The sequence below is a fragment of the Triticum aestivum genome, chromosome 5B (assembly GCF_018294505.1).
Source record: "Triticum aestivum cultivar Chinese Spring chromosome 5B, IWGSC CS RefSeq v2.1, whole genome shotgun sequence".
Taxonomy (NCBI): domain Eukaryota; kingdom Viridiplantae; phylum Streptophyta; class Magnoliopsida; order Poales; family Poaceae; genus Triticum; species Triticum aestivum.
The window spans coordinates 33,338,623-33,360,246 of NC_057807.1; the positions used below are offsets into that span (position 1 = coordinate 33,338,623).

Below are 21,624 nucleotides of genomic sequence, written 5' to 3' on the forward strand. Positions count from 1 at the left end.
TTTTGCCGGGTCAATAGCTCTTGTGCGACATCTTTCGTAGGAATTGGATGGAGTGAGACGTTGTTCGACAGAATGGCTTGGGGGCGACACTTTCGAGCGAGTAAGTAGCCCACACACGACATGGCCAGCAATCAGTGGTTAAATTTTGCCAGCTAAAAGATTGATCAAAATAGCCCCCCCCCCCCCCCCCCCCTAATGCAAACAGAATGAGATAAGATGACAAATGATTTCTTCATGAAGTTGTTTACGGCACAGGACAATCTCCTGTACAACCTTCGAATTTGAGTTAAAACATGTTGAATCAAAACTATGTTAAAAAGAAAGATGTTTACCTCCTCAGGCCCAGCTGAAGAAACTTACGAGACTGGCATGGCTTCTTTTCCCATGATAGGGTAAGTGCCTACAACAAATAAAAAAACACAATTAGAGCAGATGTATCTTTGGCTCCTGCAAAAATATGACTTATAATAAAGACATGTTTACCTTCCACAATGTCTTCTCCAAGATCCGATACAATTGCAGTCAAGTTTCTAGTTCTCCGGCGATGTTTGATGGCATCAAATATTTTCACCTATAAAGCAATCCATAGAATTAACATACCGAAACATCTTTTACATAGTGCTATGGTGGGCATGAATTATGTTATTCATAGTTACAATATAGAATTAACTTAGAGAGACATCTTTTTCAGCATATAACTCTTTTCCTTGATCAAAATGATCCCAGCATATGTCTATCAACATCTGCTCCAACTGGCGAAATTGCAAAAGTCAAGAGTGCCACATAAAAATATAGAGAATATATCCTACAACCAAGTGTACTAACCCTCACACCTCTCCCTCTCCCTCACACAAGATTCTATCTTATTCTGTGATTTTTGAAATCCAAGATGGCTACAACTCTAAAGGTCTTTCATAAAAAAATTTGCTATGTGATTTTTGAAATATATAATGTCTACAACTCTAAAGATATTTCACATAAAAAGCACCTCCGCTAATCTAGTAGACTCTGTAATCCATAGTTCAAACTCTGTAAGACCAACACTAGTAGAAAACAGGACATTTGTCCCGGTTCGTAAGGGTCTCTAGTCCCGGACTAATATGTCGTTACTAATGCCTCCCCCCTTTAGTCCCGGTTCTTACACGAACCGGGACAGATGGGCCTCCACGTGGCCGCTACGAGCAGCCCAGGCAAGGGGGGGGGGGGCTTTGGTCCCAGTTGGTGACATAAACCGGGACCAAAAGGCATCCACACGTCAGAAGCTGGCTGCAGCTGAGGTTTTTTTTGTAAGTGGCTGGTTTAGGGGTTTTGGGGGTTAATTTAGGTTGTTATTAGCTAGCTAATAGAGAGAAGTGTTCTCTCTTATATCGTCATGCTTGGTTTACCAACGCTACTCCTATGTTCATTTCACCCGCTGATATATAATAACTCTTCATGCTCGCATCATACATCAGCATATATAATAACAAGTCCTACTAATCATGCATCATCATACAACTTCTACTCGTTATTAATAACAAGTCATACGATCATCATACTCAGAGTCATCGAACCCAACCATACATAATTGTTCTTAGCACATGATCATCAGTATCAGGTAGGACCTAAACACACTTAAGATAAAATAGCATAAAACAATATAGACCCTGACTCTCCATTATGAAGAATGAAGATCATCCTGTCTCCAATTCTTGCGCTTCGCTTCCTTTTGCTTCCAAGAAGCTCCTTACGACTGTTCATACATTTTTTTTCTATTTTTTGATTGTCATGTCTCCACTTCTTTTAGAAATCCGGTATGGACAGTTGAGATTCGTAGGACGACCTGGTTGTATGTTCAAAACATCAAGGTGACCGTGCGTATACATCAGATGAGGCACACAATCATTCGGGATTATCTGTTGAAAAACATAGTAATAACTTCGTAGTTAGCAATGATGTACTAGTTTTAGAAGTATGCAAAAAGATGCACGGATGTCATAATAGTAAAACATCTTACCAGGGTATCTCCATGGTAGTTACCGTAGTTCAACACGTGCACTACTGGCACGTATTGACCATAATGTTGAGGAGTTCGATTGTAGACATTGTAATTCTCAAGATCAGTACAAAATGCGATTAGATGATTTTTCTCCTTATAAGTTAATTCGGAGCCATCGGTGTAGTGGGTTTTGTCTACCATCTTCCGTACATTCTTTGAAGAATGAAAATAAACTGTCAATTGAAATAAGCTGTCAACTATTTTGAAATAAACAATATAAATTACTTAATAACTATGTTTGAGAAGCTCACATGGGGGAAGAATTGGAAGTGTATCCACAAGGACCCAAATGTCCATATTGTCTTGCTCGGTTGTAGGATCACCAAGATCCATGGTGATAAGCATACCCTCATCAAAACCATACATCTTGCAAAGTGCTTCCCAATTTTTGCAACCAAAATGGGTTACACTCTCAGCATTGTACAACTTTACTGCAAAATCCACACCATGATGGGTCCTTAGGTGAATTTTTTTGGTTTCCATACTTTCATGGTCGTCAAAACCCATCCTCTCCAAGACATAGCGTCTTGCATAGCATGGGATAAGCTAGTCGAATTGGAAAAGATGAAAAATACACGTTAAAATAGTTGAAGTCGTGCTTAATTACGAAAAAAACTATTGTCGTCGTTGCATACCGTATGAACATCGAAGGTCTCCTCAAGCTTAATGCTGATGCGCCGATCTTCGTCCAGCTCAAGGAACCTGTCGCACATACCTCGGTCGTCGTGGCACCAGTCGCACCCCCCAGGCGGTTTTCGTCGTCCGAGTACGACATTTCTGGCCTATATTTATAATTCAAATATTAAACTTGTACAATTAAATATATGTACTAAAAACCTAAATTAGATCATTATTATTAATCACGGATTGACTATCGGTGATGATAGCTCCTCCTTTCATTCCCGAGTGCATTATTACACCAGATTGTCAAGGAGAAGCTACCGCCATGACGACGTGGATGATGGAGGGGGCTCTTCAATTTTAGAATTCAAAGTAGGAGTACTTTTCCAATATGAGCATTCAATAAGCAAAGCCAAATCGTAAAATAAAGTAGTATTCAATTAGCATGTATTCAATTATAACCAGAAGTGCATCATCTCTTGTGTCCGTACATCATCGAATATTATCACTAATACTCCTCGAATAATATCATACATATAGCATCGTCAATACAGCTAGAACTGTAGCACCCGACGGGTATCATCGCGGGCGGTGGACACCCAAAGATAAGGAACCATCACAGGAGCATAGCTCCAGTGAGATCCCTAAAGAACCTGCCAGGTATTATCGAACCTTCCCTCCAACGCAACCATGTAGCGATGGGCGTGCTCGTCCTCCTTCCTGACACGCTGACGTACCACCTCCGCGGTGTCCGGAAGCCTCAGCATCATCACTGGCCCACGCGACCGCCACCAAACAAGGATCGTGTCAACAACGGGCTGGCTCCTCACCAACCTACGTCCCCCGGAAGGTAGCACCTTCCAATACCAGCCTGGCGGAGCCCAGTCCCGGACATGACCCTGATTAAGCAGGCCTCCACCGCCGAGTCGATGATGAGGATGCGGGATAGGCATCGTTGACGTCGATGCGGGAACTACTTCTATATATAGTAAAATAAAGTAGTTTTATTAATTAAATCAACTAGTTCAACTACTAAGCACTTACTATAAATAAATAAAATAGTACTTACTAAAAATAAACTACTTCTATATATAGTAAAATAAAGTAGTTTATTAAATCAACTAGCTAGTTCAACTATATATTAAGCACTTACTATAAATAAAATAAAGTAGTACTTACTAAAAACAAACTAGTTTAACTATAGTTCTATTATTTTTCTAACTAATTATATTAAACACTTTCTCTTCTTATTTTCTTTTTTCCTCTATTCTAAATATGAACATATTCATAAATGACTTTGATCATGCAGAATTTTCCTATACATACACAATATGAACATATACATAAATTGACAAAGAAAATTCTATGAACAAAAAAATCATTAAAATTCTATGAACAAAATTACAACAGAAAAAATCATAAAAATTCTTTGAACCGAAAAAACCATAAAAATTTGACATATTCGATCTTTGCATATATATGAACATACAAACATGCATATTCAACAATAATATCACCAAAAAAAATCTATTAACAGAAAAAATCTAACACAATATGAACAAATTACACAATATGAAGAAAAATCTATGAATTACACATCTAACAAAAAATATCTATGAACTACAAAAAAATCTAACAAAAAATATAACAAATTTTTTTAACAAAATCTAACTCAATTAACTACACATCTAAATTATACTACACATCTAAATTAACTACTACATCAAATTAAATTAGCAAACCTTTTGCTCACGGGATGGCGACGGCGTGAGGGCGCGGCGAGGGCGACGGGCAGGGGCGGCGACGGCGACGGCGACTGTGCGAGAGGGGTGGCGCGGCGACGGTCGACGGTGAGGTGCTGCGCGGGGCGGGGCGGCGACGGGCAGGGGCCGGCGGCGTCGCGAGGCACGGGGCGCGGGTCAGGGGGCAGCGACGGCATCGGGGCGGCGCGGGACGACGTTGGGGCAGCGCGGGACGGCGCAGGGCGACGACGACGACGACGAGGCGGAGACGGGAAGCCTGGCGGCGTCGGGCGCGAGAAAGAACGAACTGAACAAAATTTTTAGGAGTGCTGCTTATATAGGCAGAGCATTGGTCCCGGTTCGTGGCACCAACTGGGACCAATGCCTCCCTTTAGTCCCGGTTGGTGCCACCAACCGGGACCAAATGCCTTTTTTGAACAGCTCAAAGGGCGGGAAGCAGAGGCCTTTGATCCCGGTTATTGGCACCAACCGGGACTAAAGGGGGGGGGGCATTGGTTCCGGTTGGTGCCACCAACCGGGACTAAAGGCCTTGTGCTGCCCGCGTCGCGGCACGAAAGTTTAGTCCCACCTCACTAGCTGAGGGAGCTCGAGAGTGCATTATAAGCCCCAGTCCCGCTGCCCTCTCGAGCTCCTCTCAAATGCAGGCTTACGGGCCTAAACGCACTATATGTGCCTGTGGGCCTATTGGGCCTATTGCGGGCGTGAATCCTGGCCCATTGTTGGGTTTCTAGTCGTATTCAGGCCGTGGTGGCCCTGTAGGTGGCACTTTTTTAATATTTTTTGTTGTTTTAGTTTTTGCTTTGAATTATTTATTTTCTTTTGATTTTTTGCTTTATTTTTTTATTTTTTCTTTTAGCTCAGAATAATTATAATCTTTTTGTTACTCCATTAGTTTCCAAATTTGAGTAATTATAATCTTTATGCAACTAAATATATATTTGGAGTGATTCTTTTTCCTGCTATTTAATATTACTGTGTTTTATCATTATATTGAAAAACATATTTTGTTATTTTAGTTTCTATAAAAAAAATCTTTATGACCATTCTTTTTGCTACTAAAGTTTCTAACAAAAAATTCTTTATGATAATTATTTGTGCTTTTCATGTTTTGAACAGAAAATACGTTTATAATTTTAGTTGCATAAATTTTATATAATTTGAGTTTAAAAAATACTAGAGGTTTATAAAAGCTTTTTAGTTGATTCCTTTTGCTATTAGAGTTTTATAAAAGCATTTACTGGTTTTTTTGAGCTATAAGACCTTCAAATTGAAAAGCATTTCAAATGAACTCTGAAAAGGTTGGAAGTTGGCATGGTATCATCATTTTATCCACATAGCATGTGCAAGAAAGTTGAGAGGGTTACGGCAAAATCTGGATGCACTTCATGTACAAAACGGACAATCTCTTTCGAAGTATCAGGATTTCATACGGAAACTTGTCTGTTACAACAGGCATTTCAAATGAATTACGAAAAGGTTGAAAGTTGGCATGGTATCATCATAATAGTTGTGGACAAAGTCTTCACTTTTTCTTCGCTTATGTCCTTTCCTTATTGCGTCGTAACCATGGATAATCTTCATCATTTATCAGGATGCTTGAGTCAGCCTTGACTTTGAAGGGAGGAATTTCATGAAACTTTTCATAATCTTCGGACATGTCTGTCTTGCCCTCCACTCCCACGATGTCCCTTTTTCCTGAAAAAACTATGTGGCGCTTTGGCTCATCATATGATGTATTCGCTTCCTTATTTTTTCTTTTTCTCGGTTTGGTAGACATGTCCTTCACATAGATAACCTGTGCCACATCATTGGCTAGGACGAACGGTTCATTAGTGTACCCAAGATTGTTCAGATCCATTGTTGTCATTCCGTACTGTGGGTCTACCTATACCCCACCTCCTGACAGATTGACCCAGTTGCATTTAAACAAAGGGACCTTAAAATCTACTCCGTAGTTAAGTTTCCATATGTCCACTATGTAACCATAATATGTGTCCTTTCCCCTCTCGGTTGCTGCATCAAAGCGGACACCGCTGTTTTGGTTGGTGCTCTTTTGATCTTGAGCGATCGTGTAAAATGTATTCCCATTTATCTCGTATCCTTTGTAAGTCAATACAGTCGAAGATGGTCCCCTGGACAACGAGTACAACTCAGCACAAACAGTGTTCTCACCTCTGAGACGTGTTTCCAACCAACTGCTAAAAGTCCTGATGTGTTCACTTGTAATCCAGTCGTCGCACCGCTCCGGGTGTTTGGAGCGCAGACTGTTCTTGTATTCATCGACATACGGGGTCACCAAAGTAGAGTTCATTAGTACTGTGTAGTGTGCTTGAGACCAAGAATATCCGTCCCTGCATATTATTGAGTCCCCTCCAAGCGTGCCTTTTCCAATCATTCTCCCCTAATACCGCGATTCAGGGAGACCTATCTTCTTAAGGCCAGGAATGATGTCAACATAAAATCCAATGACATCCTCTGTTTGATGGCCCATGAAGATGCTTCCTTCTGGCCTAGCGCAATTACAGACATATTTCTTTAGGACTCCCATGAACCTCTCAAAGCGGTAAATATTGTGTAGAAATACGGGGCCCAGAATGACAATCTCGTCAACTAGATGAACTAGGACGTGCGTCATGATATTGAAGAAGGATAGTGGGAACATCAGCTCGAAATTGACAAGACATTGCACCACATCACTCCTTAGCCTTGGTATAATTTCTGGATCGATCACCTTCTGAGAGATTGCATTGAGGAATGCACATAGCTTCACAATGGCTAATCAGACGTTTTTCGGTAGAAGCCCCCTCAATGCAACCGGAAGCAGTTGCGTCATAATCACGTGGCAGTCATGAGACTTTAAGTTCTAAAACTTTTTCCCTGCCATATTTATTATTCCCTTTATATTCGACGAGAAGCCAGTCGGGACCTTCATACTAAGCATGCATTCAAAGAAGATTTCCTTCTCTTCTTTGGTAAGAGCGTAGCTGGCAGGACCTTCATGGTGCCGGCGACGGTGGTGAAAGCCCCCTCAACAAAAAAGACAAGTATCAGAAAGAAGATAAGAACAAGAGGGTCACCACGGTGATGCCGGCGACGAGATCGGCGCAGGTGATCAACGGCGGTGAAAACGGGGATGGGGCATGACAGACCGCTAAATCTAGACAAATCTCAAAAAAATGGAGCTCCGAGGTTGAGCTTCGAGAGGAGAAAGCTTAACTAATGTGGCTCGGGCATTTGATCGAACACTTCATGTGCATAGGAGGTGAACTAGAGCACCCAAATGCCCTCTCCTCGCCTGATTGAAAAAACAGAGCACTGCAGTGCTCTGCCGCGGCGGTGGGTATATATAGGCAAGTTATTTGTCCCGGATCGTTGCATGAACCGGGACTAAAGCCCGCCCTTCTATCCCGGTTCAAGCCATGAACCGGGACCAATGGTTTTTGGCCAGGAGCGAGGACCATTGGTCCCGGTTCGTGGCTTGAACTGGGACAAATGGTTCCACACGAACCAGGACCAATGCCCACGAGGCCCCGGCCGGCCCCCTGGGCTCATGAACCGGGTCCAATACCCCCAATGGGTCCCGGTTCTTCTAATGGGCTGGCCAGACCCCAACGTTAGCCTCGTTTTCTACTAGTGCAAATGAACAATATTATATGCTCCCTTTGAAGGAACATAGTCCATAAACTATCAAATGAACGACAGTTATGTATACACTTGTCATTATCAACAGAGTATCCTATACTTCGTGATGCATATTCATACTCCTTTCTTGAATTAATAGTACATATACCAGATACTCCAGCTAGATGTACAATCCAATATATTTACACCCTAAGTAATAGATACTCTTTGTAAATCTTAGCTACATTATACATATGTGCCAATCACAGAACATACACTTGTCATGGCCAACCATAGGTGGGGCCATCATTATGGTGCAGGGCTAGGGCACAACAACCTGCAACCTGATACTTCTCGTTACTAGAATTGTTGAGATAGGAAAGATCCGGAGTTTGTTAGGCAAGGTTAAAAGTTTTGTTAGGAATGGGTCTGATCCAACTTGGGGATCAAGTAGATGTTGTCCATATATTGGAGAGTCGTGTAAGCCTTAAAAGGCATCAATCAAATAAAACCAGAAAACAGAACTTCACCTACACCAATCCTCTCGCCCACCTCTCTCTTCATGCTACGACACAACAGGCCTCTCGCGTCTAAGCTCTCCGGAGCTTGGGTCGTGAAAACTTGGTAATGGAGCAGTCTTTCTTGGGTACGCGTTGTCGGTGGCGATGTTCGAGGCAATGGCTTCTTTTCAAAAGGAAGCTATCGATGGGGCACCGAAGGGCATGAAGCAAGATATTGCCAGCATTCAGAAGCAAGGGCCGGCAAATAGCCTAGCCGTCAGCTGAGCTGCAGCAAGATGGCACCGGTAGTCTCCCGCAACACGGGAAGGACAATCTTGGCCTTGTTGCCAAGGTCAACGACAAAGACGATGACTCACAGGGGACTCTTAGGTTTGGCAAATTGACAGTTCCCAGTCTTTATGGTCGGAAGACGCACTTCCCTGGTTGACTCGAGTAAAGTGGGTTTTTTGAGGGCAGTGTTAGACTGTATAGCATCTATGCACGTGTACTTATATTGTAACATTGTACACATTCATTATATATATGTGATAGGCCACCCCTAAAGGGTTGGGGCTAATGCTACTGCAGAGATTATCTGAGTCCAGCCTTTGCTTCAGGAGTTGGGTATCTCCCAATCAGAGCCTCCTATTCTTTTGTGTGATAACATTGGTGCTACATACCTTTCTGCCAATCCGGTATTCCATGCCCGAACGAAACACATCGAGGTTGACTATCACTTTATGCAGGAACGTGTCTCTTAGGAGCAACTACAGATCAAGTTCATTTCCTCCAAGGATCAACTTGCAGACATCTTCACCAAGCCATTGTCTCTACCACAGTTTGAGGCTTGTAGGCGCAATCTTATCCTTCTAGATTCTTTAGGAAGTGGCTAAGATTGAGAAAGGATGTTAGACTGTATAGCTTCTATGTACGTGTACGAATATTGTAACATTGTACACACTCATTATATATATATATATATATATATATATATATATGTAATAGGCCATTCTAAAGGGTTGTGACGGCTTCCCCAAACCTATTGTCTCACAGGGTACTCAGTAACGCAGCAAGACGTGGCTAGCGTCATACCACCTGGCCAGAGGGCCTCACTACGGTACAGCTACCTCAAGCGCGCGAAAGTCGTGCCACCATGGAAGAGTTTCAGCAGACAACTTAATAATCGTTTTCGTCTGAAAAGTTGTGACAAGACAGAGGAGAGAGGACGAGGACTAGGGTCCACCAGCTACTGCTGAACACACACCCTGTCGACCCACTCGCTCGTCTACCCCGTGCCTTACTTCTCCTGCCAAGGCTGCTACCAGTAGATACCTCAGGAATCGCACGGGCCACCTAGGCAAATGGCCCTTCAAGTTCCTCACGACTACGGCGGTGAACGACCGTCATGCCAAACTTAGCTTCAACTGCAATTAATAAGTTGGCACCTGGTAATTGTTGTAAGATTTTTTTTTATCTGTGTGGCTAAGAGGGACGATGGCGACTATACTAAGGACGTGGATGTAGAGGTCTCCCTTCACGCGCTCATCGGAATCTGCAAAAGATCAACGATGTAGCCGGCAGCTGTCATTCGTGGAATCATCCTCGTCGCTCATCCACTATGGCTCGACCCACAATTTCCTATCAGACCAGGCCACCATACGCACTGGTGTGGAGCTTTCCCAACATGCAAGCATGCGTGCGGTTGCGGTCAACGGCGTCAAGGTCATCAGTTGTGGGATCTAGTGTGACCTTGACGTATAGGTGGGCACACAACCATTCACCATCCACTGTTATATCCTTCCTTTGTAGAGTTACAACAAGGTGCTCAATGTATAGTGGCTGGGGGCTCTCTATGACCCATCTGTTGGGACACACCAAGCTCATGAAGTCTTTTGGCACCATGACCATGTAGTCATGTTGCATTCGAAGGCGACCCTGGGCGTTCATTCCCTTGCTTGTGAGGGGCCGGAGAACAACCCTGTTACGAGATTTTGAGGACATGTTCATCGAGCCGTGCACATCACCTCTAGTGCAGTGATGTGATCACCGCATTCACCTCCTTCCAGGGACGGCTTCCGTGGTGGTCCATCCATATCGCTATTGGACACCTCAAAAGGAGATTGAGCGGCAATGCGCCGATATGCTAGATCAGGGATTGATAGGCGGATCCATTCCTAATTTTAGTCCCGACCATTTTGGTCAAGAAGCTGAGGTGGCTCATGGAGTTTCTGCATCGACTACCGCGCCTAAACAAGTACACCATCAAGCACAAGTTCCTCGTTCCAGTGGTTGACGAGCTTCTCGACAAGCTCAAGGGTGCTTGCTATTTCACTAAATTGGATATCACCAAACCACAATGCATGTAGATGATATCCACAAGACGATGTCTCGCACCCACAAGGGGCTCTTCATGTTTGTAGCCATGCCTTTCGGCTTGATAAACGCGACGTCGATGTTTCAAGCCTTAATGAATGTCGTCCTTCGGCCCTTCGGCCCTTCCTACGAAGATTTGTTCTTGTGTTTTTTTTATGATATATAGATTTACAGAAAGTCTTGAGTTGACCACCTACGCCATGTACATGATGTATTCCAATTGATGTAGCAGCATCTGATGGCGCTTAAATGGTCCAAGTGCATTTTTGAAAAAAAAACAATTGCATACTTAAGGCACATCATCTCAGCAAAGCGGGTGGCTATGGATCCCGCCAAGGTTCAGATTGCGATAGACTGGCCGACACTGTGAATCTTTTGACTGGCAGGCTACTACTGGAAGTTCATTTGCGATTTTGAGGCTATTGCGTAACCCCTAACAACGCACTTAAAAAAGAGGGGCATCGTTTGTCAAATGCATCAAGGACGGAGCAGACCAGCTCAAGGTGAAGGACGAGAAGATTAAGCATAGATGGCGGGAGTACTTCGACAAACTGTTCAATGGGGAGATTGAGAGCTCTACCATTGAACTGGACGACTCCTTTGATACACCAGCATGCGTTTTGTGCCGCGCATCCAAGAGTCTGAGGTCAAGGAGGCTTTGAAAAGGATGAAAGGAGGCAAGGCGATGGGCCCTGATTGTATCCCCATTGAGGTGTGGAGAGGCCTAGGGGACATAGCAATAGTATGGCTAACCAAGCTATACAACCTCATTTTTGCGCAAACAAGATGCCAGAAGAATGGAGACAGGTATATTAGTACCAATCTTTAAGAACAAGATGTTCAGAGCTGTAATAATTACCGTGAAATTAAGCTGATGAGCCATACAGTGAAGCTATGAGAAAGAGTCACTAAGCACCGCTTAAGAAGGACAAGCGTGGCCAAAAATCAGTTTGGTTTCATGCGTGGGAGTTCGACCATGGAAGTCATTTTCTTGATACGATAACTTATGAAGAGATACAAGGAGCAAAAGAAGGACCTGCATATGGTACTCATTGACTTGGAGAAGGCCTTTTATAAGATACCGTAGAATATCATGTAGTGGGCCTTGAAGAAACACAAAGTACTAACAAAGTACATTACCCTCATCAAGGACATGTACGATAATGTTATGACAAGTGTTCGAACAAGTGATGACGACACTGATGACTTCCCGATTAAAATAGGACTGCACCAGGGGTCAGCTTTGAGCCCTTATCTGTTTTGCTTTGGTGATGGATGAGGTCACAAGGGATATACAAGGAGACATCCCATGATGTATGCTATTTGCGGATGATATGGTGCTAGTCCACGATAGTCAGATGGAGTCAATTGGAAGTTAGAGCTAGGGAGATAAACCTTGGAATTGAAAGGTTTTAGGCTTAGTAAAACTAAAACCGAGTACATGAGTCACGGTTTTAGTACTACTAGGAATGAGGAGGAGGTTAGCCTTGATGGCCAGGCCGTGGCTCATAAGGATGCCTTTTAATATTTGGGGTCAATGTTGCAGAAGAATGGAGATATTCATGAAGATGTGAACCATCGAATCAAGGGCAAATGGATGAAGTGCCGCCAAACTTCTGGTATTCTCTATGACAAGAGAGTGCCACAAAAGCTAGAAGGCAAGTTCTATAGGACAGTGGTTCGACCTGCAATGTTGTATGACGCCGAGTGTTGGCCAACTAAAAGACAACATGTTAAACATTTAGGTGTGGCAGAGATGCGCATGTTGAAATGGATGTGTGGCCAGTGGCCACACAAGGACCGAGTCCGAAATGATGATATACAAGATAAGAGTTGGGGTAGCACAAATTGAAGAGACGCTTATCCAACATCTCTGATATGGTTTGGGCATATTCAGCGCAGGCCTCCAGAAGCTCCAGTGCACAACGTACAGGTAAAGTGTGTTGATAATGTCAAGAGAGGTCGGGGTAGTCTGAGCTTGACATGGGAGAAGTTCGTAAAGAGGGATCAGAAGGACTGAAGTATCACCAAAGACTAGCCATGGACCGGGGTGCGTGGAAACTTGCTATCCACATGCCAGAACCATGAGTTGGTCGCGAGATCTTATAGGTTTCACCTTTAACTTGTTGTTGTTGGCGACGACTGACTTTGACTAACTCAAGCAGCGCTCACGACGACACCAGTACTACACATGTCGAATTTCTGAAAGCAATTCATCGTTGACTGTGGCACCTTCGGTTTGGGGTTGTGCTACACCAAGGTGACAGGGTTGTAGCCTTCTTCCGCCACCCTATAGCCCCACGCAACGCCAAGCTCGTTGCCTAAGAACGAGAGTTGATTACCATAGTCCATCTAGTGCGCCATTGGCACCCATATCTCTAGGGCACGCATTTTGAGTCCAAACAGAACACTACAGTCTAAAGTATTTTCCTAACCAACGCTTGTCCATGATCCCTCAACATTACCACGTCAGCAAGCTACTTGCACTGTGTAGTGGAATTCAGTTCGGAAAGCTCAATACTAAGATGGCAAGCACCGTGAGGTTACCATTGAGATTGACTAATGGGTGTGGCCTGATCCAGTTGATGAGAACAACCATTGATGTTGAAAGTTGATCTATGCAAGCATGAATCAGGAAGGTGCTTCAACTCGCACGTCATTATTTAAATTATTTAACTAGGAATACAAAATTACTTGCTACCGATTATAGGATGTGGGAGATTAATCTAAGGTGGATTAGAGATTAACTAAACCCTAATGTACTAAAAAATACAGTAAATACACAATATACACACCTCAATTGTAGTAGAAATGTACTTTCCATTAAAGCTTTCAATAACATCACCCTCACTAATTCCAATTTTCTCAGCATGTGATCCTTTAGACACCTATTTTAAATTAGCATTGTTACATCATAATATGCATGTGAGAAACGGCTTTAGATGAAACTATTAACAGAAGTGGAAAAAATAAAAGAAAAATAAGCACCATAATATATATACCTGCTCAACAATAAGACCGGACTCGATGTTATGATTACGAGTCATTCTCTCAATGCAGCTAGAATCTAAATGTTTTATTGAAGTAAACGTCATTCCAAGATGGAGGCGAGGCATACAACTACACCAAATAAAACTAAGATCAAATAAGTATCACGCAAATGTAAGAAAAAACATTATAGCGCTATTATCCTTACAAGACATTAGAATCACAAGAGTACTAACACAGAATTGAGGAGAAAATGAGTGAATACATACTTGAATCTTCTCCAAAAATCCAAGCACTTGTGCAATAAGAACGAAGATATGAATGTCTCCTTAATATTGTTGTTAACTAGACCCACAACTTTCCCTTCTAAATCAATGATGGGTCCTCCATCATCACGAAGCTATATCATTGCAGTAGTGACAAATATTACAATTTGTAATAATAAAATAGCAAGATTGAAATAAAAAGCATAAATTGAGATATAATGCACCAGTGAGGGACTAGATGGATCACAAGACAAATACATATAGTGACAGCTCTCATACCAGGATGGAATCCTATAAGCCACCATACCATGAGTTATACTAAGATTCAGACTTTCATCTCTCCCAAGTCTGAAAACATCTTGACCAGAACGCACACACTCGGTAAAAGTAGCCAACTGAACTGGCTTGTCCACTTGAACCTTATAAATAGCAAATTCATAATGCTCCTGGAGATAGAGGAGGCGGGCAGGCACAGCTGTGTTGTCCAGCAAGTGAACAATGGCCTAAAACGGCGATGTCAAAAGTTATCACACTTCATTTTTGACAAATATTGACAAAAACATTTTTGGGAGATGCACCATTATGAAAATCAAACGCCAGAAACTAGTTCACATTTTCTATTCTAGCAAAGTTGAAGATGATGTCACATTTTATTAGCAATTAGCCTACATTTGAGAACAGATACATTAGAAATAATTTAATTTGAGAGGGAAGAAACAAACAAATAAAAAAAGCAATAGTTGAAATGTGTTTTTCCTTGTCCAGTAGTGCAAGGCTCACCACCCATATCTCAATAAAAAAGGAAACTAATGAAACATGCATTGTGTAGGTCCAGGTAGAATCATTCGGTGACAAGATTCGAAAGAGACAAGTGAATGTTAAAAAGGATAAGGAGCACCTTAGCCTGACGATGATAATTACCTGTCCACTGCACCTTCCACTCGAATGGGTTTTTTGGTTCTTTCTTTTCACGAATGAGCTAAGCGGATGTCAAAACAAGGGCGGTTTTGCTATGATCGTCCCTTTCAAACCATAAACCAGAACACTTGTTCAGTGGGTCACTCTCTGCAAGTGAACCAAAATTAATAAATATTTGGCCAGATATGAAATCAGATATTAGTTTAGAAGAAATTAGGATGTTAAATACACACCGGCAAATGATGAGAGCAAAATCACAGATTTAGCAGCTCTGATTCTTTTTCTAAATCATCCCATAGAAAAAAAGTGTCTGATTCTTTTTCTTAATTAATCATGATTCGAAAAAATAATAATAAATATTCAATAGAAAAATCATAAGAGTTCATTCCCGACCACTCTGTTTTGTGGTCTTTATAGGTGTATTAGCATGTTCATCGATAATTCAACCCGGAGCCCGGGCTTAGATGAGCCTGGTGAATAGTAGCGCGATTTAAGTGGTCTTTGTAGGTGTAGTAGCATGTTCATGGACTTGACACATAAAAAAGGATCGTGTGTGGGGGGGGGGGGGTCAAAACAGAAAAGTTCTATGCATCATATTCGGTACATATTGAGTGTTTGATGTTTGGACATTTGTCAAATTGTCTGAATTGATTCTATATGAATTGAAGAACCAACACCACATGTGCAACAACGTTGTTCACGTGATTCCAACGAGCCCAAAAACGCCAAAATCAATGTTCATATAAAAAATAAACGGTGAAAATACTAAGTCTCTCGGAGGTCCTAGGTCCAGATTTCCGTGAAGGGCTACGGTATGAGCAGGCTGCAACTTGTACCACGTCTAGACAACTTTATAAAATAGCCATAACTTTGTCAATTTTTCTCTGGTTTTGTTCCGTTTTGTTCTTATGCGATCCTTGACGAACAAGGATGTTTTGGGAGAGGATTTGACTCCTGGTGCGGAGCACCCCATGGACGCAACCAAGGTACCTACACCAACACCAATGCCTCTAAGTGGACCTTTGGAAAGAGCTCATGCACATGATATTGAATCTGAGGCGAGCTCTATCCTCTTCAAAATCCCTTTACATTCCAATGAGACACAGTTGCTACCTTAATCTAGAATGCTCAATGTGATTAGATGTGATGGAGAAAAACATGGAGCGGCAAGGACCGAAGACCAAACTATCACGAAGAAAGAAGGGGCCAAAAAGATGGAGCGTGAATGGCAACACTTGAAGGCAAAGGTGGCCGAAGACTCTATCAGACTTTCGAACCCAACCTCCGAGTTGGCATCTGACCAACGACATTCCTCTCTAGCGCCCTACTGGAATGTTAGAGGTAATGCCCGGCTTGGCCTCCGACTAGGGTCAGAACATCTGACGAAGCATCCGATGAGATCTCCGACTTACGTACTGTCTCCGGGGAAGATACTTCGAAGTAATATCCGACCTATCCTCCGACAAGTCAGAACATCTGACATGCTTGTGTGCTTAACAATTGGGGAGATGTCCTTTGTACCCCTTGCTCGTCCCTAATCTCCAGCCACCTATATATTTCGTATATCTGTCATTTGTTAGGGTTAGCAAAGTATATTGAACTGAATTGAGAGAGCTTGGCTCCTTGTACGTCCGCCTAGAGGATCAAGTCCTCCTAAGGGAGAAGAATCGCTCAAGATTATCAAGCCTTCTAAGGGAGAAGGATCCCCATCATATGATCAACAAGACCACCAATGGGAGAAGGATCTCTCAAGATCATCAAGTCCTCATCTCCTTAGGATTTTGTAAGACTATCCTTGCTACTACTTCCCCTCGTTTTTCTTCTGTTCTTGTGGATGTTGATACGTCCACTTTGCATCATGCTTTTATGTCGATATTTATTGCATTATGGGATGTTACTACACATTATGTCACAATACTTATGCCTTTTCTCTCTTATTTTACAAGGTTTACATGAAGAGGGAGAATGTCGGCAGCTGGAATCCTGGGCTGGAAAAGGAGCAAATATTAGAGACCTATTCTGCACAACTTCAAAAGTCTTGAAACTCCATGAAAGTCAGTTTTGGAATATATTAAAAATATTGGGCGAAGAAAGCACCAGAGGGGGGCCACCCACTGTCCACGAGGGTGGAGGGCGTGCCCTACCCCCCTGGGCGCGCCCCCTGCCTCGTGGGCCACCTGGAAGCCCCTCGATGCCAATATTCTGGTATATGGTATCTTTTGCACTGGAAAAAATCATAAGGAAGCTTTCAGGACGAAGCAGCGCCGTCTCGAGGCGGAACCTTGGCGGAACCAATCTAGGGCTCCAACGGTGCTGTTCTGCCGGGGAAACATCCCTCCGGGAGGGGGAAATCATCGCCATCATCATCACCATCGATCCTCTCACCGAGAGGGGAGCAATCTCCATCAACATCTTCACCAGCACCATCTCCTCTCAAACCCTAGTTCGTCTCTTATATCCGATCTTTGTCTCAAAACCTCAGATTGGTACTTGTGGGTTGCTAGTAGTGTTGATTACTCCTAGTAGTTGATGCTAGTTGGTTTATTCGGTGGAAGATCATATGTTTAGATCCTTTATGCATATTAATACCCCTCTAATTATGAACATGAATATGATTTGTGAGTAGTTATGTTTGTTCCTGAGGACATGGGAGAAGTCTTGTTATAAGTAGTCATGTGAATTTGGTATTCGTTCGATATTTTGATGAGATGCATGTTGTCTCTCCTCTAGTGGTGTTATGTGAACATCGACTACATGACACTTCATCATTATTTGGGCCCAGGGGAAGGCATTGGGAAGTAATAAGTAGATGATGGGTTGCTAGAGTGACAGAAGCTTAAACCCTAATTTATGCGTTGCTTCGTAAGGGACTGATTTGGATCCATATGTTGCATGCTATGGTTAGGTTTACCTTGATTCTTCTTTCATAGTTGCGGATGTTTGCGAGAGGGGTTAATCATAAGTGGGATACTTGTCCAAGGAAGGGTAGTACCCAAGCACCGGTCCACCCACATATCAAATTATCAAAGTAACAAATGCGAATCATATGAGCATGATGAAAACTAGCTTAACGATAATTCCCATGTGTCCTCGGGAGCACTTTGCTTTATATAAGAGTTTGTCCAGGCTTGTCCTTTGCTACAAAAAGGATTGGGCCACCTTGCTGCACTTTGTTACTTGTCACCCGCTATGAATTATCCTATTTTGGGGAACGCGGTAATTTCAAAAAAATTCCTACGATCACTCAAGATCTATCTCTAGGTGATGCATAGCAACGAGAGGGGAGAGTGTTGTCTACGTACCCTCATAGACCAAAAGCGGAAGTGTTATGACAACGCGGTTGATGTAGTCATACGTATTCATGATCCGACCGATCCTAGCACTGAAGGCACGGCACCTCCACGATCTGCACACGTTCAGCTCGGTGACGTTTGAGGAACTCTAGATCCAGCTGAGGTCAAGGGAGAGTTTCGTCAGCATGATGGCGTGGTGACGGTGATGATGAAGTTACCGGCGCAGGGCTTCGCCTAAGCACTACGACAATATGACCGAGGTGTGTAACTCCGGAGGGGGGCATCACACACGGCTAAAAGATCAAATTGTGTGTCTTTGGGGTGCGATAAAGTAAAGCAATTATATGGTGCTTGCATCTTATGCAATTAAGAGACAACCATAAGGCTCCTGCCAGTTGCCGATAACTTTAACAAAACATGATCTTCTCATACAACAAATTATATCACATCATGTCTTGAGCATATCACATCACAACATGCCCTGCAAAAACAAGTTAGACGCCCTCTACTTTGTTGTTGCAAGTTTTACGTGGTTGGTACGGGCATCTAGTAAGAACCGTTCTTACCTATGCATCAAAACCACAACGATTTTTCGTCAAGTGTGATGTTTTAACCTTCAACAAGGACCGGGCGTAGCCCCACCCGATTCAACTAAAGTTGGAGAAACAGATACTCACTAGCCACCTGTGTGCGAAGCACGTCGGTAGAACCAGTCTCGCGTAAGCGTACGCGTAATGTCGGTCTGAGCCGCTTCATCCAACAATACCGCCGAATCAAAGTATGACATGCTGATAAGCAGTATGGCTATTATCGCCCACAACTCTTTGTGTTCTTCTCATCCATATAACATCTACGCATAGACCTGGCTCTGATACCACTATTGGGGAACGCGGTAATTTCAAAAAATTTCCTACGATCATGCAAGATCTATCTCTAGGTGATGCATAACAACAAGAGGGGAGAGTGTTGTCTACGTACCCTCGTAGACCGAAAGCGGAAGCATTGTGACAACATGGTTGATGTAATCCTACGTCTTCACGACCCGACCAATCCTATCACTGAAGGTACGACACCTCCACGATCTGCACACGTTCAGCTCGGTGACGTCCCACGAACTCTAGGATCCAGCTGAGGTCGAGGGAGAGTTTCGTCAGCATGATGGCGTGGTGATGGTGATGAGGAAGTTACCGGCGCCGGGCTTCGCCTAAGCATACGACGATATGATCGAGGTGTGTAACTATGGTGGGGGCATCGCACACGGCTAAAAGATCAACTTGTGTGTCTTTGGGGTGCCCCCTGCCCCCATATATAAAGGACGGAGGGAGAGAGGCATCCCCCCTAGGGGCGCGCCAAGTGTATGGAGTCCTACCAGGTGATAGAGGCAAAAGTCCTGGTAGGAATCCTTTCCCTTTTAGGTGTAGGAGAGAAGGAAGGAGAGAGGGAGTAGGAAAGGGCAAGGGGGGCGCCGCCCCCTTTCCCTAGTCCAATTCGAACCCATGGGGGGGCACCTTCCCTTGGCCTGCCTCCTCTTTTTCCCGTATGGCCCAATAAGGCCCATTATTTCTCCCGGTGAATTCCCATAACTCCCCGGTACTCCGAAAAATACCTGTATCACTCGGAACCTTTCCGATATCCGAATATAGCCTTCCAATATATCGATCTTTACATCACGACCATTTCGAGACTCCTAGTCACGTCTGTTTTCTCATCTGGGACTCCGAAAAAACTTCGGTTATCAAAACACATAACTCATAATACAAATCGTCATCGAACGTTAAGCGTGCGAACCCTACGGGTTCGAGAACTATGCAGTCATGATCGAGATACATCTCCGATCAATTACCAATAGCGGAACCTAGATGCTCATATTGGCTCCTACATATTCTACGAAGATCTTTATCGGTCAAACCGCATAACAACATACATTGTTCCCTTTGTCATCGGTATGTTACTTGCCTGAGATTCGATCATCAGTATCATCATACCTAGTTCAATCTCATTACCGGCAAATCTCTTTACTCGTTCCGTAATGCTTCATCCCGCAACTAACTTATTAGTCACAATGCTTGTAAGGCTTATAGCGATGAGTATTACCGAGAGGGCCCAGAGATACCTCTCCGAAACTCGGAGTGACAAATCATAATCTCGATCTATGCCAACCCAACAAACACCTTCGGAGACACCTGTAGAGCACCTTTATAATCACCCATTTACGTTGTGACGTTTGGTAGCACACAAAGTGTTCCTCTGGTATTTGGGGGTTGCATAATCTCATAGTCTGAGGAACTTGTATAAGTCATGAAGAAAGCAGTAGAAATGAAACTGACACGATCATAATGCTAAGCTAACGGATGGGTCATGTCCATCACATCATTCTCCTAATGATGTGACCCCATTCATCAAATGACGAAACATGTCTATGGTTAGGAAACATAACCATCTTTGATTAACGAGCTAGTCAAGTAGAGGCATACGAGGGACTATAAGTTTTGTCTATGTATTCACACATGTACTAAGTTTCCGGTTAATACAATTCTAGCATGAATAATAAATATTTATCATGAAATAAGGAAATAGAGAATAACTTTATTATTGCCTCTAGGGCATATTTCCTTCAGTCTCCCACTTGCACTAGAGTCAATAGTCTAGTTCACATCGTCACGTGATTTAACACCAATAGTTCACATATGTGAATTGACCAACACTCAAAGGGTTTACTAGAGTCAATAATCTAGTTCACATTGCTATGTGATTAACACCCAAAGAGCATTTAGGTGTGATCATGTTTTGCTCGTGAGAGAAGTTTAGTCAACGGGTTTGTCATAGTCAAAGCCGTACGTATTTTGCAAATATTCTATGTCTACAATGCTCTGCGTAGAGCTACTCTAGCTAGTTTCTCCCACTTTCAATATGTATCCAGATTGAGACTTAGAGTCTGGATCGGTTTAAAAGTTTTGCATCGACGTAACTCTTTACGATGAACTCTTTATCACCCCCATCACTGAGAAACATTTCCTTAGTCCTCACTAAGGATAATTTTGACCGTTGTCTAGTGATCTACTCTTAGATCACTATTGTACCCCCTAGCCAAACTCATGGCATGGTACACAATAGGTCTGGTATACAACATAGCATACTTTAATACAACATATGTCTGAGGCATAGGGAATGACTTTCATTCTCTTTCTATCTTCTGCTATGGTCGGGCTTTGAGTCTTACTCATCTTCACACCTTTTAAAACA

The 21,624-nt window shown here is 43.0% G+C and overlaps 1 pseudogene; it reads right to left on the reverse strand.

The window, feature by feature from the left end:
* Positions 1 to 356: 356 nt before the first annotated feature.
* Positions 357 to 16,061, reverse strand: LOC123114592 (probable periplasmic serine endoprotease DegP-like; annotated as a pseudogene).
* Between the last annotated feature and the right edge of the window lie 5,563 nt (positions 16,062 to 21,624).